The sequence below is a fragment of the Alligator mississippiensis genome, chromosome 5 (assembly GCF_030867095.1).
Source record: "Alligator mississippiensis isolate rAllMis1 chromosome 5, rAllMis1, whole genome shotgun sequence".
In the NCBI taxonomy this organism is placed as follows: domain Eukaryota; kingdom Metazoa; phylum Chordata; order Crocodylia; family Alligatoridae; genus Alligator; species Alligator mississippiensis.
Window position 1 is genome coordinate 26,227,077 of NC_081828.1, and position 27,833 is coordinate 26,254,909.

Here is a 27,833-nt window from a genome sequence, read left to right on the forward strand (position 1 = left end):
GCCCATTTTTCCATTGTCTGTATCATTTCCTTTTGCATTTGAGAGCTCCTTGTACAGCCTGTGCAACCACATTTGGTCTCCTGCTATTCTTCTTGTGCTTCTACCATGTTGGAAGACTTTCTTGTAATATTGTGCCCTCCCTGCCCTTTAGGGTGTCTTTATCTTTTGCCGTGATCCCTTAAAATGTGTTATTTAAATTAATTATTTGTAAACAATAAAAACAAAGAAAAAATAACTTGTAGTTAGCAGCTATACAAGCTCATAAAATATGTCACCTTAAGAGCTCTCATTTGGTCTATGTACATACTTTCAAATGACCTGGATTTGTTCTCCTGGTTGAAAAACTTACACAGAGATGCCTGAACAGACATTCAAAAGCTGAGCCCTTGGAGAGCAGAGAAATAGAAGTGTGCCCTGCAGGCTCCGTCAGACTGTCTGGTGACAGATGGTAGCGGTACACAGGACACCACTGATAGGCTGACCTAGACTTGTCAGGGTTCCTTGTATCTCCCTGCAGCACAACATGGGATTGTGAAGGGGGGATGTTCTGCTCCCTGCTTTGCTAGAACAGTAGAGTCCACTGACGTGCTAGCTCAGAGTGGCGAAACAGAAGTAAAGCACCCTGGGATGCTGTGCTGTGGCTTCTCTCAGAGGGTAAGATGTACAGACATTTGCATTTCCAGGTGAAAGTCTCCTGAGAGTGATTCAACCCTGGTTGTTACTAGGTTATTTCTCCCTTGGAGCAGCCATTTTTGCTCTGGGAGAAAAGTTCTGACCATCTGTACACTCCTGATTTCTCCTGGGAAAGCAGCAATTCTCCCAAGAAACTGAATGCCTGTACATGACCTTGGTTTCTATTAGTTTCTTCTAACCTCTACTGAAGGATCAGTAGTCTTGAGAACAAGAACTTAAGCACCTTTTGCTCTATTCCAAAATTCCAGTTGCCAACTGGTACAACTAGAAACTGAACTGAACTGAAAAGTTTCACCTGGAATTTCCAATACAAAAGAAAATGCTAGTTTTCAGTGTCTAACAACTGCAGAACTGGGTTCTTCATCAGTGCATTTAAAGGGAAAAATGAAAATCCAGATAAACTCAGACTACTCTGGACTTAACAGTAGCATTCCTGAGGAAACAATTTGCCCCCCTGATACCAGTATTGCCAACTCCCATGATCTGTGGTGTTGTTCTTGAAGTCTACACTATATATATAATGCTTTCTCTAGCTGGGTTTTTAAAATCTTCAAGGATGGAGCTTCCACCACCTCTCTGGTTAAAACTACATTACATTATTTACAGTTAGATGTGGGGAGAGCACCAGTACTCTGTTGCTCAAATGCTTTTAAAAATAGAAGTCGAGTCTGGCCCTGAGGGAACATGCAGGGCCTTTGTCCGCTAGCAGATGAGTTACTGGTCAATTCCTGGAGAAATATGGATGGAGCATTCAGCAGTTAGCACATGCCTGAGCCTCACTGAAAGCTGTTCATGAGGGCACAGTGCTATTGAACTGAGAAGTGACCAGAATGGCTGTAGATGTTCTGCAGTACCAAAGAATTCACACGATGGCCAACTGTAAAAGAGCACAGTCGTGAAAAGAATGAATGTTCGGGGGGATTAAAAAAAGTTCTACAAAAACTGGATCCAAATCAGCAGTATTTATGATTAGGCAAAGCTTGTCTCCAGGTTGATAGAAACACGCATAATTGGTTCCTGTATTGAAAAGTGTTTATCAGTATACTTTTAATATTTGTGACTCTCATCAGCCCCTGTAAAAGGGTGCAGCTCATTCAAGTCAGTGGATCTATGCTAATTTGCAGCAGCTGAGGGCAGGACTATTTGTTTTTGCAAGCCTGCAGGCACTCCCTTGTAGGAAAAGCAAACATTCATTGTTCTTCTCTAAGTCATACAAAAGTCAGTGCAGAAGGACCATAAAGTGTCTTTATCTCTTATTTTTCTTTTTACAGCTAGCATTATCTACTTAAGTGCCATTGAACACGTATGGTGGGATTTAATGCATCTGCTTCTGAATGTACCTGATAAATCCTGACACCCAGTTGATTGATAAGTAACATTTCCTTTAGCAAAAGGGATACATAGTTTTTGTTTCATACATTATTCATATACCATTAATTCACAATTCATAAGTTGAAAAATTACACAATGTACCTTGTTGTATGAGCAAATTAAATACACCTTTCCTCAGGAGTTACAGAGCTCAGAAGCCAGAAGCTGCCCTTGTTGAAATTCTACAACCAAACTAAAGGTGGTTTGGAGTGATTTCCCTGACTCTGATGAAGTTCATCCTTTCCCTGGATACTGCTATAGCATCCTTGCCAGAGATAACTTATCCCTAGGGCTCATAAAATATCTGAGAGTAAGGGAAATATTTGGCCTTTGGAATAGGCAAGGTTGTGTCAAGGATCAGATATTTGCAAAAATTATTCCCTAGTGTGGGTATCTTGGGACTCACCACATGAGTTTAAAACCTCTCCTATTTCCAAATGACACAAACTGAGCAGCGTGCTATATTGTCCATACATTCAGCACATTACTCAAGAACAATCTATAACTATCTTTAGCAAGTGCTTAATATGTTTGATCACAGAGTGAGGTTGTCTTCCTCCTTTGTAATGCTGGTGAGAGAGGATTTTATTTATGGGTGCAGGACTATGCACAGAACTCCTTTGTAAACCCTATTTTCAGAGAATACATGAGAGCTAAAGGGTTCATAAGTATTGTTTGAGCTCTCTAACTGTGCTGGCATTTTTAGTGTAAATGAGAAAGCAAATTAATGGATTCTTGAGTCCCCTGCCCAAATCCTGCCCCCCCCGCCCCCCCGAATTTAACACAGGTTAAAGGGGCACATTTTTGTGGGAGACCCATATGGAAATATTGGCAGCCAATCATCAGCTAGACTCCAATAGCAATTATTTTTAACTGTGCTGCTGCATCCAACAAATTTTAATGCTTTCTTGCAATGCTGTTTCCAAAAATAGCTCAAAAGATCAAAAAATGAACAAAGGCACCTATTTCTGTGCCACAGTTTAAGCATTTTCTGAGACAATCCATTATTAAATGTATTCTTCTGCACTAGGGTAAGAGATAACTGATGTACTAAGTAAGTGCATCTGAACCTTTGATAGTCCTTTCATCAATTTCAGCATACCTTTTATCACTCTTCCTCTGAAATGTGTTAAGTTTATATACCTTACTCCATGTTCTCTCCCAATTTAACTCCAGAGAAATATAAAAGGTTCTTAGGGGAGACCTGGTTTACTGGGTTTTTTTTACCCTGTCTCTTGGTATTTCAGGGTGTATTTCCCTCAAAAGACAGAAGGCTGTTTTTTTAATAGATATTTCCTCAGTCTTCCTCCCTCTGGGTGGCCATGCCCTAGGTGTTCAATCACTGGCTTGCGCAGGCAGGTAGGCAACATTCTTGGTCTGATTCAGGAAAAAAAGTATCACACTCTTCCTTTCAGAATCCAAGCACATTAATTGCACGATAGGTCTATGGTGTATTGGCTCAGGGAGGGTGGGATCTGTTATTGCTTACCTATGGCCTGCCATTAGCTATACCCTGATTGGCCTCATAAATATTGTTCAAATACCTTTATAAAACATTTTTCCTCTTGAATTATTTACCCAGTAAAACTGTGTTTAAGCATTGCAGCTGTGGTTTCAACAGGAGGCATTTTCTCCTGCTCTCAGCTCCTCCTGATTTATAAGAAAGCCAAGTAATTTGCCCAAGGTCACACATTCTTCAGTGGCTCAAGCATGATTACAACCAGGATGCTCCAAATCACAGTACTTTGCTCTTACCACGTAATCTTTTGGGCTCCCTTACTTCTGACAATATGCAAGTAGATTACATTGATTGTGAGAATTGTTGTAGACAAGAAAGAAAGCAGTATATCACATCTGTATAGCCTGGGGACTTGTGGCAGGTCAAGGCAGGCTTAGCAGCTGGTTATAGGTAATGCATCTTTTTACCAGCAAAGGTCAACTCAAAGTGAGATGTATATCAAAAGTACTTTCTGAGACATTGCTCTAGATCCCCTGGTTTTCCCATGTAAACAAGAATTTCAGTTGCTTGATCCTGCCTTCCTTGCAATTTGGGCATGTTTGGGATATGTATTCTCAGGGGTCTGGATAAGGCCATAGCTAGGTATCTGGTCTGTAAATACAGTTTGGGTTTTGTAAGTGAGTTTATATGGGATTTCATATTATATTTTCCTTATTGTATCTATGGTTAAATATACCTTTCAGGTTGCTATCATCATTAACAATAGTTATTCTTAAATGTTCCTAAATATTATTTTAGAAGCTCAGATGTTTTATTTTAATGACCAGGATGATGATAAGTGCAATGATTAAATAATACAACTCAAGTGTATGCCTGGCATCTTCTTAAAAATCCCAGAGCACTTCGCAAAAGTAGTAAAATAATAAATTAAAATAACAGCTGGGCTAATCATAAGCCAATTAAAAAAAGCCAAAGTCTTATTTTCTTAAGTAAACAATTTTAGCTTGTCCACTGTCTATAGAAAAATCATTCTACCAGTGTGGACTATAGACTAGTTAAGGCCAACAGCACCCATCTTAAGTAAACCCTCAGAACAGCTGCCAAAAAAGATTAGCAGAATAAAAGACACAGAGGAAAAGTAATCTAATCCATCCATAGTATAGGGTCATATATTGGTAGTGCCTTGTGTTAATTATGGCAGATACAGTTCTTTGGGTGAATCTGATATCTTTTATGTTAATTATAGTACCTTAAAATCTATTCAGTATTATATAAAGAGTCAGTGCAATGACCTGAGTAGGAATAAAGTATGAAAAGATGTCTTAATCTGCCTTTGTCCCTTGGTGGAGACAGTTTCAATCAGGGGAAAACAGTACATTTATTTATTAGAAAGTTTTTCAAAAAACCCTCTGCAGTGTGAGTTGTCTATGGACCAAACCAATTTGGTGTCTCCTGGGAAGAGATCACCATGTAATGTTGAAAGTTAATGAGATGAATACTGTTGATGTATTGATACGTAATGTCATATAATTATTAAAAGGACAAGTAGGGATAAGAAATAACACTAGGGGTTTTCACTGCTGACAGATCTCTTTCAAAGAAATACCTTAATACCACAGTGGGCTCAGGACAGATAAAATTATTATTGAAATATACCATACAATAAAGCATAATCCACATGTAGATAATATCCTCACTAAGAATTCTCTGGAACTATAGAAAAGTAGTATATGCGTTGTTCATAAGTAAATAGAAAAAGCCAAAAGGCAAATCATCAGTTTGAAAATGATTGATGGATTTGCTCAATCTGATGTCACAGAAACACTACCTCAATCTTGCCAGTGGTTTTATGACTCTGAGGAAATACATTTTGTAATGAGATTTTTTTTTTTCTTTCTTTCTAAAAGTCTGTCCAAGCCCTTTGGCTTGGCCGGAGCTCAATTCTATCTACAAGCACCTTTGCAAATGCTCTTGGTTTGGTACAAGGATGGTTTATTTTAGTTAAGCTTAAATTTATTTGAAACAGGTTTAAGTTAAACCAAAATTGGCCACTCCTAAACTAAGGGCGCCTATACACATGCAGAGAGGCTCACCGATATGCTGTAATTAATCGAGTTTGCTGGAATGTAGTAATTACCACACTCCAGCAGACTCCATTATCTTGTGTATTAGCATCCCCATGTTGTAAAATGGCAGTGGGGACACTTTTACTAAAGCACCCCCATGACCATTTTTCAATGTGGGGATACTGACACACAAGATGCTCCAGGCACTTTGACTAGAGCTTCCCCCTACACACACACACATACTCCTGGAGCACATGTATAAATGCCCTAAGTGCTCACATAAGGGTTTGCACCTTTTCTAATCTGACTAGTCTGAGTTGGTATATTCAGGAAGGAAGCAGAAAGGAATAGGATTAAGGACAGGATTGAGTGAAAGCATTAGATTGAGAGAAAGCATTAGAAAAAAAAGGAGGATAATGAAGAGACAATCTAGCAGAGTGGAGATGCTAAGAGTGCAAAAGAGAGGAGTCAAAAGAGGGAGCTGAACATAAAAAGAGGTTGAGAATGAGAATAACAGTGACAATTTGCTTCCTATCTATAATTTTATTTTCTTTATATTTATAATACTGGAAGGACGATAATACTTGATTCCCATTTGAGAATGTGAAACTATAGAAAGTAAAAATGATATTACTAATGTCAGAGAAGGGGATAGGAGGGGACATAAGTGGGCAGAAGAGGGAAGGTAGGAGGTAGAAAAGGGAAGGTAAGAGAACAGTTCAGAAAAAAGACACTGAAAAAAAAGAGAGCATATAATGCAGGCTGGTCATGAATGGGTGAGTAAAGGGAGAATGGGTAAATCTGTTCCTTTAATGAGTTCCTAAATAGGCCAGATTTCCAAGGGACAAACATTTTCCTTTATAATTTTAGAGCTGGCTGAAAGAATTCAAAATCCATTTTTATACTGTTGTTGCAACATTTATCATGGGTTGCCTACTTTTTTTTTCATACAGCTTTTCAAATTTCACACAGCTTTCATAAACCATGCTGAGATGCTACTGCACAGTACTATTAAGCTACTGCGCAGTAGCATCACTTAAAAGGCATTCACCAGTGCTACTGTGCAGTAACTTTAGTTACTGCATGTTTATTTAGTACTTCTTTATACAAGTATTAAATACAGGCAGTCCTCGACTTACAACGTTTCGAGTTGCAACGTTTTTCACTTACAACGTTTATAAATTGACACCCTGTTTCAACTTTCTGACATCAGTTTTGACTTTACAACACTTGATCTGATGTCAAACCATGCCAGCGAACATGTTCACCGCGTCACCCATCTCCCTGGAAAGCATCTGTTCAAACTTCCTTGGACACTTTCTTTAAGAAAGCAAACAAGACTCCAGAAGAACCTGCAGCCAAGACTCCTGAGACGACTCCAGCCAAGAACCCTTCAAAAAGTCCAACCAAGAGCCCTGCAAAACATCCAGCAAAGTCTCCTCAAATAAGTCCTTCCAAATCAATATGATTGCTATTTACAATATAAAAACATTAATATATCTATATTACTCATCTATAATTGATTGAGTACATAACTCTGGGTTATTTTTGGTAAAAATAGGGTATCGGGTCTTGGTTCAGGAACCAATCCCCCATTTATAACATTGTTTCCTATGGGAAAATTGGTTCCAAGTTACATTTCAACTGAAGACGTGGTTTTCAGGAACCAATTGTGTCATAAGTCTGAAGACTGCCTGTAAATAGCATCTTGTCTAGACACACCCAGTGTCACTTTAGAACTTGCAACACAAATATGTGTGTTTAGAAAGCAAGAACTTGTGCTCCCTCATCCTTGATGGAGAACAGGCCCAACTTCAATAAAACCTCTTTGTAAGATAGTTACATAATGCCAAGAAATGGGACTGGGTGTGAAGGAAATGCTTGCTGAAGCAATTTATATTGGCAGTACAATGGACTAAGGACTTTCTGGAAACTCCCTGCTTAATTGCTGGTTCTCAGGAGGAGCTTTACAACATTGTTACTAGTCTGAGAACCTGTATCTTTACGAGTGGGGACAGTGTACATAGACAGAACAGGTGTGTCAGATTGTTTTGTTGTCTTTGGATTTTTAAACAGAAGTATAAATGAGACCCTTTTACGTGTCAGATAAGCATATCTTTAGACCACATCTCTACTTCAGTGTGCAGTATGTGGAATTCTTACACTTTCATCAGTAGTATTCCAAGGACAAGCATATGCCATTTCTTCTTTGGGCTCTTTCTAATTTGGTGATCAGGAAGGGATTTATGATTTATGTTTTCTGCTAGATTAAGTCAAATTCTGGCCTATACACTCTAAAGTGTTTTGGGATCTTTCTAAACAAAAACTGCTCTATGACTGCAAATCATTATAAGTTTTCATATATAAATGTAAGTCACTGTATTATATCTATACTGACATGCATGTATGTATTAGATATGATCTCACTGTCCACTTACAAAAAGCAAAGACATATCTCAGGGTTACCATGTCATTGGAAAGATTTCATTGTTCTGAAATTATAGCCTTGAAAACATGATTTTTTTTAATATGAGAAAAACCTTGGAGAACTTACATAGCTTTAATCAAATGGATTTCAATATATTCTTAAAATAAAGTTAATAGTAGATGAGTGGCTTTCATCAGTACTGGCTGGGGACAATGGCTAAGCAGCAGCTCTGCAGAAAAGAACCTGGGAGTTACAATAGACAGTAAGCTATGAGCCAGCAAGTGTGCCCTTTTTGTGAAGAAGGCTAACAACATACTAGGCTGCATCGGTAGGAGTGTTGCCAGCAGATCAAGAGAAATTATTATCCCCCTCTATTCAGCACTGGTGAGGCCACATCTGGAGAAAGGACAAATTAGGGAAAGTCCAGCAGAGGGCAATGAAAATGGTTAGGGGGGTGGGGCACATGACTTATGAGGAAAGACTGAGGGAATTGGGCTTGTTTAGTCTGGAGAAGAGAAGACTGAGGGGGAATTTAATAGGAGCCTTCAAGTACCTGAAGGGTGGTTCCAGAGAGGATGGAGCTAGACTGTTCTCAGTGGTGGCAGATGACAGAACAAGGAGCAATGGTCTTAAGTTGCACCATGGGAAGTTTAGGTTAGATATTAGGAAGGATTTTCTCACTAAGAGGGTAGTAAAGCACTGGAACAGGTTACCCAGAGAGATTGTGGAATCTCCATCCTTGGAGATGTTTAAGACCCAGGTAAACAAAGCTTTGGCTGGGATGATCTAGTTGGGAATGAGCAGGGGGTTGGACTAGATCAGTGGCTCTCAACATTTTTTGTACCAGGATTCACTTGTTAAATATCAATAGCCAGTCCTGACCCAGTGCCCCTCACTCCTGAGTCACTGCCTCCCACCCCCAGGCCCTTTAAAGGAGAATCCATTTTTAAAGTTTGTTCACAACCCTTTTATATATTCTTGTGAACCACTTTTGGATTGAAAAACACTGGAATAGATGACCTCTGAGGTCCCTTCCAACCCTAACTTTCTATGATTCTATGTACATGAGAAAGGACAAAAAGATAATCCCTGTCCTGCACGGACTGGCCACATCCCTATAGTATGTGATAAAGAGAGTTCTTTCAAGGAAAGTGCTATTTCCTCTCCCATGTAATTGGGTGGGAAATGGGCAGGCAAGTGTGAATGGAATCTTGACCAGGGGAAGCACATTGTGTGCACCAACTTGCTGTCTTCCACTATCAAAATTCCACAAATGAATTACTAATATTTTGGAGAATTGAGAGAATCAAGGACCAAAACGCAACTTTTCTGAGTCACAATTCAATTGCTGGGTCCTGGATCCTGCCTTATATTCATGCTTAGTAATGTATTGAGAGTTGTGCCCGTACGCTTATTAGCTGTATCACAGTCCCATTATTCAACAATGATATCTTCATAATTTCATTACTAACAACAGCAAATGTGAAAAGAATCTAAAGATGTTGGTTTTGTAATATTATCATATGTGGTATTCACAAGAATGGAAAGGCTTGCTACATGCATTTACTGTAAACCCTAATCCTTCCATTAGCTTTGCCTGGGCATCAATCAGGTGGGTGCCTACCCTGGTCCAATTGCAAGATTGGGGACTAAATATTTACTTCAGCTGCCTAGACAAATCATAAATGCTTATCTGAGAGAAGTGCTAAGGGCAGCTTGAGAAATGTCAAATAAACAACTTAGTTTAACGTGACTTTGTACACACATTTAGTAAAAGATGTGAAACTGTAATCCTAATTAGCACGCAAAGTTGTTAAAGTTTCTCATACAGTACCTCAGCCAGACTGTGAATAAGTAAATTTGTACTTGGGTGGCATAATTAATAACTCAAGTTTTGATTTTTAACAAATTCTTCTGTGATTGTTTATAGCTTTATTGGTACCATTTTATTAAAACAGTGCCCACAATGATCTGGCAGCTTTCTGAACATGGAATATGAATGAGTCCCTGTTTGAACAGCTAGCACAGTTCAAAATAGTTTTTGAAGTATTCCAACTCATTTGTGCACTCACAATTATGATACATGGTTTTTTGCCAAGCATTTTGGGTGGCACAGCTATATTGATGGATGTGCTGAGTGATACAGTCATGGCAAATACCTCTTCTTTGCCCACAAAAAAACAACTGTAATGGAAAAGTTCAAATGTATGCAAAAGCCTGGTCACTGAAACATGAACAGTCATCACTTACAGTGTTCGCTATGTGAGCATTATCTTATGGGCAGCTGGGCACTTGCTAGAACAGGAGTGGGCAAAATGCGGCCCGGGGGCCAGATGCAGCCAGCCAAGCCATTCTATCTGGCCTGTGGGGCTCCTAAAAAATTTAGAAAATTAATATTTATCTGCCCCGGCTGCCTATCATGCGGCCCTCGATGGCTTGCCAAAAGTCAGTAATCGGCCCTCCGCTCAAAATAATTGCCCACCCCTGTGCTAGAAGGACTGAGCTCCCCAGTTTCCTAGTGGTGCACTTGATGAGTTAAGGGTTACTAAGCACTTCAACTGGCCTGAAAGAAGCAGGACATAGACCCAAAGCAAACTGCCACATCAGACGTATTGCAGCTGTTCCTTCTACAACTTTCCTTCTCTCCCATATGAAATCATTCAAACAAAGGATTAATTTGAGGGTGTGGGACAGAGAGAGAAAGCAGGGAAGAGGGATCTATGAAAAAGAATGATGATAATATTTGGAAAGCTAAAGTGATCATATCAATTGAAAAACAAATTTGTCCTTTAAGTCACACTAGGAGATACATTCCATTTCAGTAACTGTTTGTTTAATGTGTCAAAGAATATCATGGACGTGTCTCAGCTTTGGAGTTGTAATTTAAAGGGACATGTCAGCTTGGTTTTCATCTGAATGATAGATGTTGTTTGTAAAAGAGGCTAGATCAGTACCTAGCACTGATGGACATCCCATGAACTTTAATTTCAATTAAAAAAAACTTGTGCTAAAGAAATTGAATTCTCCCTTTCAGTTTTTACAAATACAAATATGTATAACCATGCAAGTTGCATAAGTGACCAATTGACCTGGTGATTCAAATCCACTTTGGAGTTTTACACCCTTTGCTATATATGTTTAAAAAGTAGCCTCATTTGACAAGGAGATCTCGTAAAGCTTTGAAGTGAATCATGAAAGGGTCATGAATCATGAGAGTCATCAATTGATTTTTTACCTAATATTTAAGAAAGAAAAATCAAAATCTTTCAAACACAGTGTTGTGATTTTTCTTCCAAAAATTCCTCTACCATGTAGAAAGGGTTTTCACCCCTCCCCCCCCCCACCCCATTGATGTTTTGAAGGGTCTTGTGGGAAGCCAGTGGGCACCACCAAATATGCTCAAGCTAACCTTTTCACTTCCTTTCTAAAGAAATTTACCCCAGTATAAAGCATCAGGCAGAGGCCTATGCACCACTAAAAATGTATTAATGACTTTGAAATAGGGCATTAGTAGCACACTGGCTTTGTGTTAGCCCTCTGCACTGCAGAGAGTCTCATTCTTTGTCTACTATTTGTTCATTTTCAGTTTCAGCTGCTTTCTCCAATAGACAACCTGCACCATTAACAAACCAGTGAGATTCACTACATGCAAAGTGCTGAAATGCAGTAACTAAACAAGCGAAAAATAGAGCAAAATAAAAAAGAAATTCTCTAATCTCCTTCAGTTATACTGATCTAACCATTTTTGGATGAGAATGTGACTTTCAAGTTCCAAGTGTCCTTTTAATGACTCAGTGAAATGTATTTTAGTTTCTAAGTGAAGCTGTTAAATTGTGAATATTTTTATCCTAGCTTTTCAAGTTACTTTTTAGTCTTATAAATTGAGTGCAGCATATTTAAATATAAGAGAGTAAGAACATGAGATATAATAGTATCAGACATTTTATAAGGATGTGTTTTGAATCACAGCTAAAGTATACACACACAAATACAGCTGTAGCTTCTCCTCATTGTTATGTAGTATTTTTTTCATAAAAGAAATGAGTGCAAGCTCCTGCTATTCTGAGTAAGGAAAGGGAATGTATGTATTTTATATATTAATCTTTATATTGCAGTGTTGTGATATGTAACATATTGACAGTTCTCAGTCTTAAATAGACCCCAAAGGGGTAGGCCTGGGGATCTATAAGATAAAAAAAATCAAAGAAGTGATGTCTTGACAGAATTATGTAACCTTCTCACACTGTCTCTGAACTTTTTTGAATCCTTGAGGTGACAGAAAGCTGGCAGGCTAAGTAGAAGAGCTGCTTGTGATGGCATGCCAAAGATATATGAATCTATTCAGTGTGATCAATGGCTGAATGCTCAACAGCCAAAGTCATTGATCACCATGATGACCCCAGTTGCTGCCAAATCCATCAGGTTTCTATGAAGGCTTAAAGAAGAGGGAGTGGAAGATAGGGAGGAGGAGGTACACTGGAAAGGGAGGAGAAAGAAAGAGGCACAAGCACTACTTGTAAAAGCTATTCAGGAAATTGCAAAGCCCATTATTATGTGTTGGGTACTTGATAACACTGAGATTTTGCTTTAAGGTGCATGGATGAATAAATGTTGAGAAATTCTATTATATACATAGCCTGGGATTTCCAAAGGAGCCTATCTTCCATGGAATTTCAATGATAATTGGACCCCTGACGTCTTTGAAAATCCCAGCCTTACTATACACATACCATGCACACACCCCCATTATTTTTCAAGGCTCTTTCAGCAAATTTGCCTTTCTATAAACATTGCATATAATAAATAAGACATCAGCCCACAGCACACTTCAAATATTGCCAAAAAAGCAACAGTAATATTGCAATAGGAGTATATTATGTGGACATGCAAAAATGGCGCAATTACTTTTTATTAAATGTGATCTGCTCATAAGCAGTAAGACAAAAATAATCAAACAATTGAATTGTTTCATTGACGGAACCAGTTTAGTGCATTTCTGTTTTAAAAAATGACTGTGACAATGGCAGACCAAGGCTCCATATCTCAGTAACTTCCATATTAGATTTTCACAGTTTTATTAATAAAAATCCAATTTATTGCTTTTAATTTCTGACCCTGCAAACACAACCTGGGCTCTTAAAGGGCCAGTCTAGGATTTTTCTGCCATATGTAGGTCCCATATTAATAAAGAGACTGCAGACCAGTATCTTTACACCTGAACAAATCTACTACCCTTCAGTAGGATTGTACAGTTGTAACCAAGGGCAGATTTTGAACATAACAAGACTGTGTCAATGGGATCATTGATATAATAGGTGATTTGCAACAAATAGAAAGCAGCTTGCTCAACTGGAGCTGTAACAAAAGCATTTTCCCTGAAGTAATCAGATGTGAATCTGAATACGTGCAAGGGGCTAGATCCTGAAGTAAGCCTTTCCATTGACTTCAGGAGGACTTAGATTTTGTCTAGAGAGCAGATACGCAGAAAAAAGGAACATTTTTACACAGGCAGTTTGAGAGGAGAAAAGCACTTTAAGCAGAATGTCTTTGATGCTATTGTTAATTTCAGATTAATATTGTCTCGCGGTGTTCTCTTCTGAGGGAAAGGCACATTCTTATATATAAGTTGTTTCCCTTTTTATATGGTAACAAATGATATCAGAATCTGGCTACTTGCTTCAAGTAGATTAGGTATAACAATTACATTACAAAAACAGAACTTTGAGCCAAAGCGTACATCAGCACAAAGTAGAATTAATTTATATTTTTACCAGTAGAAAGCCACATCTCTCCTTGATACACTACCTTTAATTCAGGCATCAATATTTCCTTTGTTTTCATTGTCAGTGTCTTTGAATTGGCCATTTCTTTTAGTTATTTAGCAGCTGGGCTATGCAAAAAAAAAATTCAATGAAAAAAAGTTTCCATATATACAAAATGAAAGGTCCTGACTTCCACTTTCTCTCACAAGTGCAAATCAGGAGTAACTCCAGGGACACAAATAAAACTACACCATTATAAAGTGGAGATAAATGAAGGCAAAATCATACCCTTATATCCTGAAATGATCCAGATTTTTTGAAAAATGTATCAATAAAGTGTTGTTGAAAGATGCCCACTTGCCAACCATTGGCCACCTGTCCACAGAACAAATGTAAATGTGTCAATGACCATAGAGGTTTCACTAGCGTGCAACCTTTCTGGCAGAAAGAGGTCATGGGAAATAAGAAGAGCTATGCTGTTCTGTGCACACTAGAACCCAATCTGGAAGCAGTGTAGGCACTTTATTGAAACATAAGTGCATTTTAGCTGCAGGGAGGTTAATTAGCTTGGGCACAGTTTTGCACAAATGTGACTATGTTATTTTTGGTTCAAAAGGTATCAGCTCAATGGGTTTCTATATGACAACACCTGGTGAAATAAGTTTATATCCTCTGTACTCTGTTAACAATTTGATGGGCTATCTAGCTTCCTCCTTCTCCATTGCTGATTACTTACTGTCACCTCTTCAGAATGCAAGTAATTATTTTATCTGCATGGCAATCTCTTTCAGCATAGCCAATGTGACTAGGTTAGGCTCAAGTGAAATAGTCTGTCCTTGAATGTAAAAGTTCTATCTGCTAGTCTGTACAAATACACCTTTAACATTTGGAGGTAAATTCTTTTGCAAGTATGTGGAACTTTATTTGCATGCCCAAATTTAGCATTAACACATACAAATGAATATCAGTAATATATATATTGTTGCCTGAATGACTAGTTAAAGGTTTGATTGCAATATCCAAGATATTGAATCACTGTGAGCAATGTGCATTCCTTGAATTCCTTTTGATCACTGTTTACATGTATTGTATTTACTTGAATCCAAAAAGACTTAACATTTCAGATGACCTTCCCCCCACTAATTAAAGATTCAATGCATAGAAAATATATGTTTATTATAATTTTCCATGTATAGAATCTAATTATTGGAAGCTCATCTTAAATTTGTCCTCAAAGACAGGCAGGCAGAGGAGAAGTCATTGGCCTGACTCCATCCTTTGCCCATTTTCTCCCAACCCTTTGTCCCCACTGCTGCCTGCTTCCTCATGCCTGTGTGCCTGGGTGCCTGCCCCCACTGTGGAGCCTGCCTCCTCACCCCCGGCACCTGTTCCCCACACCTTGACACCTGCCCCTCCACCACTTTCCTCCCATCTGCTTCTTATCAACTGCCTTTGACCATAGCCAAGCTGGAGCCCTGATGGAGGGTAAGCAGTGGCGGGGGCAAGGGGGAAGGGGAGGTGTCAAGGGGCAGCGCCTGCAACTCTGATTCTGACCCTGATCCCAAGTCAAGATTGGAGCCTGAACTGCAGCAATTGCCCCCCCACAACTGCCCATCTGTATTTGAATCCAAGACGAGGGGCTTCTCCCTTTGTCTTGGATTCAAGTAAATATGGTATTAACATTGGGTTTCCTCACTGAAATTTACTAGACCCTTACAAGTTAAGTTGAATTCTTGGCATTTACTGTTAGGAATACTATATCAGCATATGACTTTTAAAGAAAGAGAATCACATTTGAATTTCTTCATCAACTGGAATCTCAACTATTCTAACACTTCAGACTCCTTTGATTCTCCAGGATTCTGGATGGTGCTTGGATACTGAGCTGCCTCTCATTAGATATTTGGTCTCCAGTCTTTTACAGTTTCTGTGCTGTATTCTTTTTTTCTCATTCAGTCCTGCAGATTAGATTCTGAATAGCAATTCCCTCCATTTCTTGTCTTGAGGGTAGGCAAAAAAGAGTTTCACATATCTTTCTGCTTGGAGTTCACAGTACCTGATTTGAGCATTTCGCAAATCATTTCCTGCAGCATAAGTGGGAGAATAGGCAGTAGGCCCAAATTGCTCATGGAGACATGCAGTTGGAAAAACTTCTGCTGCTGACTTTTGTCTTGCCTGTAGGCATTTTTAAACAGTTTTTAGTTCAAGTGCACCTTTACCTCTTGTTTAATTTTAATTTGTCTAACAGCTTAATAATCCCTTTAAGGAGCATTGTACTATAGTAAAAGCATGTATAAATTCTCTCTATATAAAACCAAGCAGGAGCTCCTAAAATGTGCCTCCCAACCATTAAGTAGTCAGGTTCTATTCCCTGCTTCTCTTAAGGTTTAAGAAAGAGATAGCGTATGTTCACCATATGTGCAGAGCAGCAAAAATTGTAAAAAAATCTATTGGCTTGCCCTTGTAAACAGATTCTATAGAACTGAATAGGGGTTAGACTCTAGCTTCAAGAGGCACCTATAGAAATTCCTCTAATCCACATATAGAACCAGTAGAGAACTGCATTCAGAATTCGAGGCTCTAGTTTAAGCAAGCTATGATATGGCTATCATTCCCTTGTAAAGAGACACTCAGCTTAAAAATCACCCTTCTGTCTGCAAATATTTTTACTTACTGTTATTACAGGTAAGACCTAAGATTACTATGTGAATGATAGAAAAAAATACTTTGTAAATTTGGCAGCACTTTGTATATATCAGGTTCACTGATTTCTCTGTATAGCCTGTAGAGTTCTCCTATTTTTATACCAGTCTGATAGAGAAAGAAGAGAGCAAAAATATAAAGAAAAGAATACAAAATTATACCCTGGATTCTGTGAACTCTTATGCATGTACTTCACTTTACTTACTTGAGCAGTTTGAATTTATCACTGCTTTGAATTCAATGGGATTAAATAAATAAGTAACATTGAGCATATGAACAAAAGTTTTCAGAGTCAGGTCTAATTGTAAAACCACAACAATTTAATGAGTAGTTACTGAAACAACTTTGAAGACTTTTGAAAAATTTACTAGATTTCAGGTTGATGGTGTCCCTTAATTAATACAGGCACTTTCAATGGAAAAAAATTAATGAGGTTATGATTTTAATTTGTCTGCGCCATTAATCTAGATGTCCTCTTGACTTCTTCATAAATAGCTTCCCCTCTTCTTCTACTTTATAGGTACATGTTTCCCAGGCACTTTTTCCCCATTCATTTTATTTTAATTTTATTTTAATTTTACAATGATACTTGGAGATAGGAAGACAAGAGAGAAAATAATGTTTCATATGTTTTAGTAACTGAGTGAGGATATAGGAACATTGCAGGTATATGCAGTGATGACAAAGACCTTACCTTTGTCCTTTCCACATCTGTTTCTCCACCACTTGCCATCTTTCTCTTCTGACCATTTCCTTTCCCTACTTGCATCTTCATACCTTCCTTGAGCCCCAGCACAAGGAAACAAGTTTCTTCTTTCATTTGTATCATATTTTATTTACTAGTGCCTCTAGTTTTATATAGACTGTTCAGGTCAGGGAACCTGTTATTAGTTTGGCATAGTTCCCTAATTGTACAGGGTCATGAATACTTACAGTGCTATAAAAGTAATACCATAAAGATTATGGGCTAGATTCTTAGCTGGTGGAAATCAACATAGGTTTATTGAAATCATATGAATCACTTTTCATATGAATTCTTTAAGTGAAAAAACTTATATGGAAAACATTGTGATTATCTTTAACTGACATTGGAATTTTTTTCCAAAAAAAAAGGCATAAATGCTTTTTGCATTTCAATTTCACTAAAAGACTGCAAACTCTGAACTTTAAATGATCTTTGCTTTCCCCATAGCTTAAATGCTGTATAACTACTCTATTAAAACTTGTAAATATTCTTTAATAAATGTTGCAGGGAAAGTAGCTGCTTTGGCTCTTGAAGCCCTATCCTGCAAACTTTTTAAAACAGAAGTATATATATATAAATATATATATATATATTTATATATATATATGGGTTTCTTTGAAACATGAATAGCGCATATATATATATATATATATATATAATGTTTCGATAGTCATAAATATGTGTGTGTGTGTATATATATATAACTACAAATAGGCTACTTGTATGTTTAAGGATTATTCATGTGAGTAAAGTTTGAAGGATTTGCTTTGTTAGTTTAATTTTGGAAAACCATGCTATCAACATAGCAATTTGAATTACTTTCATTAATGAAGTACAAGGCATTGTCTAAAAAATTGTATGTGATGTCACAGTTGATTATAATTCAGCAGTTTACAGCTATGGGGGAAAAAACAAACCAAAACTTAAGAGGAACATGGAGTTCTGACTTCTATTGAAAAAAAAATCCACAAATATATATATATATATATATATATATTTTTTTTTTTAACAAGTCTGTAAAATATGTGTCACTAGAAATTAATGAGTGGAGTCCCTCTAATCTCTCACATCAATCTGTCCATCTTGAATATAAAATAATCAGTTATCTAGTAGATTTCTAATGTATCATTCACCATTGAAACTAAGCACTACTAGTTAGTTCTATCTAGTTCCGTCTACTCCCAGTTTACCTTGCGTTACACAGAATCATAAAAAATTAAGGTTGGAAGGGACCTCAGGAGGTCTAGTCCAATGTCTCTCACCCCATGTGTCGTGACCCAAAATTGGCTCTTGCAGGAATACATCAAAGGGTCGTAAACAAACTTTAAAAATGGATTCTCCTTTAAAAAAAAACATGGGGAAATTGTGGCTTCTCCCTTGCAGGCAATCAGAGTTTTAGCCTGCAAGGGAGCCCCCCATGCCTCACCTCCCCCCCCCCCCCCGCTAGCCCCCAAAAGTGGGGGCTGGGACCTGGGAGCAGGGGGTAGTGGGTTGGGAGTGAGGGGCACTGGGTCAGAATTGGCCCTCAATATTTACAAATGGGTCCTGGTACAAAAAAGATTGAGAACCCCTGATGTCCAATGCCCTGCTTAAAGCAGGACCATCCCAGCCAAAGCTTTTTCTAGTTGGGTCTTAAAAACCTCTAAGGACAGAGATTCCACCACCTCTCTGGGTAGCCTGTTCCAATGCTTTACTAACCCCCTAGTGAGAAAATTATTCCTAATATCTAACCTAAACTTCCCTTGCTGTAACTTGAGACCATTGCTCCTTGTTCTGACATCTGCCACCACTGAGAACAGTCTAGCTCCATCCTCTTTCGAACCCCCCTTCAGGTAGTTGAAGGCTGCTATTAAATACCCTCTCAGTTTGCAGGCATTCAACTCATAAATGTTTCTGCTTCTAAAATAGCAAAGCTTTCTATGATTAGAACTTACTAACTTCTACATGCATGATTAGGCTCCTGACACTATCTACCCCTCAAGATGTAGTCCCAGGTATAGATTTGTCACCCTAATTATTTTTACTGTAGCTTTTGTCCCTGATGTTTCGATTAGAGAATTTGAAGAGCTATGGCATACTCCAAGAAGTATCCAATTAAGAGATGAGTAATTAGGCAAAGAGGTTTTTTGGGAAGCAGTGGAAATGGAATGAACCATGTTGTCCAACTAATTGTTGTGTTTCTTGTTCTCCGTTCCTTTGCAGAAACCAGAGGACCTGCCTGTTAACTTGTTGGCTAGGGTTATTGAGAGCTTTGTATTGGGAGCTTGTATAAAAGGGAGTGGTGGGAGCAATAACATAAAATCAATAAAGTAGAAAAGAGTTAAAGTTTGCACACTTTTCATCTCTTGCGGAGTTTGTCATCAGGGTGCAAAAGTCTCTGGAAGTATTGTGTAGGTGGGTGGGTGGTCATGGGGAACCTAACTATTCATTCTTAAGAGATGTTATCAGATGCATCAGAGTTTGGCTGTAAATTTGACTACATTGCTGTGGTGCACAGAGAAATGAGTGAGGAAATATCTGATTAAAGTGTACATTGCTGCTGAGGCAACTGGATGTTGCCATAGCAATTGAGATGAAATGTGCAAGAAGTGAGATAATTAAATCTAACCCCTTTAGTAGTTTCGATAGTCAATGCACTGCCAATAGGAAAAGTTATCTACAGTGTTAAAGATAAAACACATTCCTCATGGAAGTACTCCTTGCTGGTATTTTGTTGATTCCTTTCTAAATACATTGCTGCAGGTACCTAATTTGAATGTTCTCTTTAATAATCAAATACAGTTTTGACCTTGGTCTGCAACTGCCTAGAACTTTTGCTGGCTTATTGTATCATGGGAACTGTCTACACAAAATATACAGAATGGGTTTTTCCCCCTGCTTTCTTTGCTTAGAGTACAGTAAAGCCAGAGCTGTCATGTCTTAGCTTACTATTCAATAATACCTAGAACGTGCTGCCCTCTTCAGGAGCTAGTGATTAAAAATAGTTGATTCTGCTTATTGATTCAGAAAGTGAAATGAGCAGGCAGGAACTACAACATCCAGTGAGTTTTTCCACTTTGTAATGTTCATGCTGAAAGACATAGGCCAGTTGCAAAATTAATAAAAAATAAAATCTGACATAAAAGAGCTTTCCTTATTGGTATACAAAGAACAAAGTTAAAACCTGAGGCTATCATGTTCATATCCTCTTATAGCATTTATTTTGCTGGTGAAAGTAGAAAACCCAGTAACAGCCTTCAACTGAGGTATTTTTAAAGAATAATAAATCATATTCTGAATATAGTCAGATGCTCTGAAATTAATAATCCTGCCTGTCTCATATTAACTGTCAAGCTTAATTACTTCTGTTCTTAGCCGGTATGCTCAGTTGAATCCAGTGAAACATTTAAACCCTGATACAGCAAAGCATGTAAACATGCTTCTGGCTTCAAATACATGAATACTTCAGTGGGTCACTCACATGTGTTAAATATGAATTTAAGTAGTTATTCAATTGGGGCCATGGACCTAATTCTGCAAGCTGGCCCATGGGGGAAGATACTTGCAAATAAGGACATAACCTTCAATCTCCATCATAAAATATTTGATCTGATTTTATGCAACTGCATATCTTTCAACAAACTCACACTGTAATGATGAATGTTGCTTTTCTCAAATATGTTTTGAAATTTCTTTGAAATCAATGGGAGTTCTGCTAATGTGTGTGTAATGGTTGAATTTTGAAGAGAAAAAATAGTTTCTAAAATGGCTCTACTCCTGGATTGTAAGGGGTTAAATGTCCTTCCTCAAGTATGGGAAGGACAGTAACTGTACAGCCTGAAAGGGAGATTTTCAAAGTAACAGTGGTAGTCCAGCATTGTGGAGATGTGAGGGGCAGGGAAACAAGGCTTGAATCTAGCTAAAAGAGAGGTAAGGATGTCTAGGAAGAAGGCTGGAGCAGAAAGAAGAACTGATGTGGCAAATTTCCTTTCCCTCTTTGGAACTTGGCTGCATTGAGACATGCATTTAGAGTTTGTGTAATACTTCCTGAAGTGAGATACTGCTGGCTGAGGGATGCCTTGTTATTCTGTCCTTCAGTAGCCAAATACAGAGGGAGATTCTATAAAACATATCACAGAAAGCACAGCGTAGAATATATTCAGGCCAGAAGTAGAGTGGGTAAAAGTGGCTTGAAGCCATCTTTGTGATGCTCAAATTTAAGGCTGGATAAGGGCCAGAATGGCTCAGCGTAAATTAGAGCAGCCTCTGGGGGTTGTTCCAATTTTCAGCAGCCTTACCCAGATTGCCTGTGTGCTGTGCTGCAACCTGGAGCAGCTTCGAATCTCTGCGGCACTAGGAACTTTAAAGGCTCCTTCTCTGCCCAAAGTAATCTCCCAACACTGAGGCTGCTCCTGTGCCAGGGGAATTCTCCTCCAGCTGGCACTCCCTCACCACACCTATATTTCATTCTGCAAGTGTATTTCACGCACTTCTCCTTAAGTGTATGAGGCCAGGGCTAGGGGGAAAGTAACATACCAGCTTTTAGATTGAATTGTTCCCTTTTCTGCAAAGGTTTTACGTTCCACCTACATATCAAAATCTGCTCTTGTGTGTGTGTGTGTGTGTGCGCGCGCACACCATAGCATCTGTGATTTTTTTTAAAGCCTTCCATTTCTAATTGTCAGACATATCTTTCAAAACTTAGTTTTATATTCTGTTCCCATGCTTCCCCTTTCTTGTACATTTAATATGTATTTTATTGCTGTTCTGTTTAAATAGATGAAAACATAGATTGTGTTTAATTACAAACCTAGTCGGTTTTTGGTATAAACTTTTATTCACCTGTCTGTAAAAGTAAGTACTATCATATCATGCCCTGCTTACTGTAGAGATCTTTAGTCTTCAAATTACTGCACTGAAAACAGTGGGAGTAAATTTCTACTTAATGGGAGGGAAGGCTGCAAAGTCTGGCTCTATTATCCTGCACGACTCTTGTTTTCAAACTTCAGTGTTCAGGATTTAGGGCACTGATCACAGATAGCTATATGAGACTCAAGCTCTGCCTGGGTAGATAATGACCAAAAAAGGGAAGTATCTGTAAGCTCAGTGGTAACTTTCTTTAAAGGAATTTGCAGGCTTAATTCAGTTTCTAGAGGAAAGAAAATAGCCATAATATTTGGAACAAGTGGGAATCTTACCAAAGACTAGAAAAAGGCCCTGGAAACAGAACAACCATTCCTTCTTTAATTCTCCATATATAAAAATAATTATTTCAATAAAAAATCTAAGAGAGATTATTTTTTAAACATGAAATTCGCAAGGAATTGAAATAAGTACAAGAAAAGCAAACAAATAACTTCTTTCACTTTGTTGAAAACAATCCTAACACACTATATCTCTGTGTAATAACCCTTTTGTCAGTTTTGTGCATCATGTTTTTAAGCCTTCCATAGAACAAGGTACTTTATCTGATCTGTCACTCTGTTACCACTGGTAAGGCAGTTTCGTTGTGTCAGTAGAAAGACTAGGAGTACCTCTCCTTTCCACTGAGAGTGAGTGAGTGAGTCATCTAGCATGTATTACTATGTAGAGTTGTACTGTAGAGCCACGCTACTGTAAAAATGACAGTAAGTCCAGGGGCTGGTTTTCAAAGGTACAAAGAGGATGCCAAGAACCTAGGTCCATATTTTCCAAATAGTGTGCTGACAAATACTAATACACATGCAATGCCAAACTGAATACATGTAATGCATACAGCTTTTTCAAAATCTGGTCCCTGATAAGTATATGTAATGTATGTTCAGAACTGCATTAAAATATTGATCTGTGTTTCAACCATAGATTCATTTTACTTTTGTTTTGCTGCTGATGCATTGTGTTTGACATTTAGAATCCCTGTGGATGAAGGAATAATAACTAATAACATTTTCTTTGCTTTCTAGGGTATTTATGGCACGATGATAAATTTCATCTTTCCCAGAATGGTAAGCAGAAAGCTATTTCTACATCTGATAATACTGAATTCAAAGAACAGAAAATAAATTGTTATAATAAAAGGTTGTCAATTTGCTTAAAAATAAATGTACAATCTGATAATTACAGTTTTATTACGGTTTTAACAGCTGTAAACATTTGAATATTCAAATTATGCAAGCCATCAAGAAAGTCCTACAGAACATTACATTTGCTTCTAAAGAATTATAAAAAATTACCATCACTGTTGGAAATATTCCTGAACCTGGAGCATTCAGTACTGTGTTTTTTCTGTATAATTTATACATGCCTACAGACATAAATATGATTTTATTTTATCAGTAGACAGAGTAAGTGTTTCTCTCTTTTTAGACTGAGAGAAGGTGGGTCCTATAGAATGTTTTACTATGTTGAATTGTATAAAAATTGATTTTTATTTATGTTTCACTAGGGCTTTGCTGCATCTGTGAATTTAGAATTGTACATTTTCCAAAAGTACACATCATTCCTTCTGTGAGTGCTACATGCTATCATGTTGTTTAAAAACATGGTTTCCATTGTTATCTCTTATTTCTATAACTGAAAAGCAATATTTATTTTACTCTTTGATCATGGCATCTTTACAATCAAATAAAAGAAAAAATTCATCACATTGTACATGTAAAGGTCATCCTAAAATAACATTTCTAAGCAAACTATACTGAATCCTTTGACTGTGTTGCTAGGGAAAGATGTTTTCCAACAGGTCTTGGGCATATTCTTTATAAAGGGATTTCTTTCCCATTCCATAAAAATGTATTTTGAAATCAGCATAAAGTCATTATGAAGTGGAACTACTGTTACAATGGAAAGAAATATTATTGGGAAAATATCCCATTTGTGCACATATTTAAACATGAATTGCACCTACTTATTAGTGTTACAGTTGAAAAAACGTTGCATCTAATCCCAGAAGGAATTCAAAATCTGTTTTTGAAAGGAGACTATTAAAAAAAATGAATGCATAAGACATACATAAACACAATGAAAGATATTAAATGAGTACCAAGATGGTTTTCTGCTGTCTTTGATACAAACAGAAATGTTCCTGGTGTTCAACAAAACCCAGAGCAAGACACAAGGCTTACAGTGAACTTTAAAAATGATGATAGGGGTTTCAATGCACAAGGCAAGGGAATTTTTCTTTGGAACCTTTTTTCCCTAGGAAAGTAAAAGCTGCAGGTGAAGTTGTTTGAAGAAAAAAGAAAACCAATAAACAAAAACTTGTTTGTAACCTATAGATCAAACCACTTGATAATACCAATGAATACTTTGCTTTGGTTATGTCTATAAGGGAATGTTTACCTGCATTCAAATAGTGGGTGTTTCAGAAGTATCAATGCTAATGAACCTTTTTTTTTGGGGGGGGGGGGGGAAGAGGGGGAGTTGTGATTAAAGAATCAAACAAAAAAAGTGGAACTAACAAATAAAAGAGAACAGTTTCAAGCAGACACTACATTTAACCTCCCTTATCCACAAACAAACAAAAAAAGCAACTTCTCAAGAAGAACTGAAGAGTTATTTTTAATCAAAAAAGATTAACTACATGACAGTTAAGTATGTTTGGGATTAAACCATCAAAGAGCCTGTCTCTTTTGTGTATATTTGCCTATTAGCAGTAGGTACTTGGCACAAGGATCATATGTAGACTGCAGCCACAGACAGACACTTTCAGTACATGCATACTTTTCTACAATATTCATTAAGCAATAATATTGTCAAAGGTAAATGTTTACTAGCAGCTTTAGTCTACTTAAAGCCATGTTAGCCTGAGGCTGAGCCTGTGAAGGCGGCTAGTGGGAAAGACAGGGAAGAGAAATGATGTTTCATTTAGGCTGACAAAAAATGTATTCAGCTAGTATCCTGGTTAGGGTCAATACAGATATAAGTTTGCATGTTAAATAAAATTATTATTATTGGTTCTGTGCCAAGAGCATGCTTTGCACTATACAGAACAGAGGGGACAAGGGCTCTGACCTGAAAGGGTTCTGTGTCTTATATAGACAAAATAATACATAAGTACACTGGGCAATTGGAGGGTGATGCATAGTGCAGTTTTTCTTTCTTTCTTTTTCTTGATAACATTTTGGGAGGAGTTAAAACTGTAACCATGTACCCATCCCTAAATGTGAGGTTTTGCAAATGATTTGCACATACAGGATTATGATGCAGGCTATGGATTAGCACTGTATAAACATTAAGTCAAACATAAATGTATTCCCATATTGGGTATCTTTTGTATAAAGTATGTGAAATTGAGCTTGCCAATAATATTTCCTTTAATACAACTAGATTTTTTTCCTTTGAAAAGGGTGATAAATGCCAGATATCCGAAGAAAATAAATTGTGGAATATAATTAATTTGTACTTTAAGAAAATATACTTTCCTTCTCATTCCTAACTCTAGCTGTGCTTAATGAATAAAAATTAAATGCACGTTACTATAAACAGCACAGCATCTAGTTTTCAATCAAAAGATCCTTTTCTCTCTATATGTTAATAAATTATTTGGTACCTCACATTATTGCTGACTACACACACAGAGTAACATTTCATAAAATATGCAACAATTTTCTCATTTAAACAGATTTTTTTAAATTCCATAAATGTTCTTAACCTGTAGAAAAACATAAAGTTTAGATTAAATTAGATTGGGGAAAAAAACTTAATAAATGAAGACTAGTGTTGCTATGATTTCTTCAAGAAGACAAAAATACAGTTCTCACTTCTCTCTCAATTAAAACCATGCAATTATTCTAGTTGATTATAGATCTCTTTTGGGATTCTGGTTTCATACAACTTTTTGGTTCATTTCACAGGAATAATATTCATCTTAATTAGCAAAAACAATTGATGGGCTTTTCTCTTTTTTACAAGAGGGAGTTCATTCAGTCTACTGATTATCAGCAGTAGATTACCCTGATAAATGAAAAGTTCTTGTCTTTTTTAAACAGCAACTGAATATGTTATCTGTCTTCAATCTTGTAGCTTCTTTGTTAGACATCACCTTGTTGAGACAAAATCGCTTCCTGATGAGTGGTTGACCTGATTTTTTGTCTGGCACCCTAACATTGCTGGGCATTATGCCAAGTTGGATTCTGTAACTATTTATGACCGTGCATTCAAGGTTCAACTATGCAAATCACAAGTATTAAACAAAGAGATGTAGCAGATTTGTTTTTGAAATGTATTACATAGCTCACAAGGTCAAAGCATTTGTTTTCTCCATTTAAAAATATAGTTTTGTCAGTAATGATCAGTAATGACTGAAGAGATCATCACCTTTTAACATTTTTATTTAAACTAAGTGAGGTAGACTATAAACATCTTTTTCCAATCCTGCTAGAAAAATAATCATATACAGTACAGCAAAAAGAAAGAGATATTGGCGGAAGTAAATATATACATATGTATACATATTATCTATATATGTAGGACAATGCATGTATATCTATGGGCTGAAGTAAATGTGTGTGTATGTATGCATGTATATGTATACACATACACATATCATCATCATCATCACCACTACCATCATATCTGCCTCATATCTTGTAGAGTGCCTAGCTTCAGCATATAAGACAACAATAAAAACAAAAAGACAGACACAAAAATGTCTTTAAGGGTGCAGTTCTAAGCCCACTCCCACCATGAAGCCCAGGTTTCAGAAAACAATATGAGGGAAGGCTCTGTAATGTGAGAGAAGGTCCTAGTCTACAGCCTGTGCAGTTCCACAACACTGTAGTGCTTGATTTTTCACTTTTAAGGCACAAATGGGACCTTAATTCTAGTAAAATCTTATCTAGGAAGTTATGGTCAACGGATCTACACTCAGGCCACAATTATTTCCCCCTTTCAACTCCAGCTAGTACCATCTTTATAAGGGAGTCCAGCTCTACTTCTTCTAAAGGGTACAAAAACGCCCTATGAAATACTTCTCCACCATGCAGTGAAACTGTGATAATTTCTTATTTTAGAACATTATTGAGGCTTCTGAATCTTAGGGGAATTGTACTATATTCAGTTTAGTTTCCTGAATACCACACCCATCTGCAGAGTATCTGAATGGCATACAGGAAAAAACTTAATATTATGCAATTGTGAAGGGAAGTAAAGGTAAAGAAACTCTTTGGGTTAAGACCTGCTTCTTAATATTTTGTTTGAAGAGTAACCAGCCTTGACCCTGACTCAGATCTGTAGACAGTACTGTAAATAGGCCACCAATCCTATTGTCTTCTGTAAACTTTTCTTAGGTTTGTCTATTCAAGTACAAAGAAACATATTTCTTTCTTCACAGCAAAAGACAAATCTAAAGACTATCTCATGGTGGTGATAATGATGATAAATGCAGTTTCCAGGTCTTAATGTAAGGGAGATTTTTTTCTTACTCCACAACTATGGCCTGCTAACAATTCTTTTACAACTTATGACACTTTTACTGACCACAATTCATTATAATTAAAAATTTGCCCTTTTAAATATGAAATAGTCAATATCACTGCCTATGAAAACATGTTAAAATTCTTAACGTATTCTGCTGATGAAGCCCAGTAACACTGAACTGTGACAACTTTATTCACTTCTGATTTTACTTATATTTGTGTGGTAGAAAACA

The 27,833-nt window shown here is 37.3% G+C and overlaps 1 protein-coding gene across 8 annotated transcripts in view; it reads left to right on the forward strand.

Annotated features, from left to right (window-relative positions):
• ADGRL2 (adhesion G protein-coupled receptor L2) overlaps window positions 1-27,833 on the forward strand; it is a 485,613-nt gene that overhangs the window by 242,504 nt on the left and 215,276 nt on the right. For all 8 annotated transcript variants that reach the window (XM_019489074.2, XM_019489075.2, XM_059727993.1 and 5 more), the window contains exon 3: window positions 23,149-23,190. The gene's annotated coding sequence lies outside the window, so the exon portion shown is untranslated. The remainder of the gene's footprint in view (window positions 1-23,148; window positions 23,191-27,833) is intronic.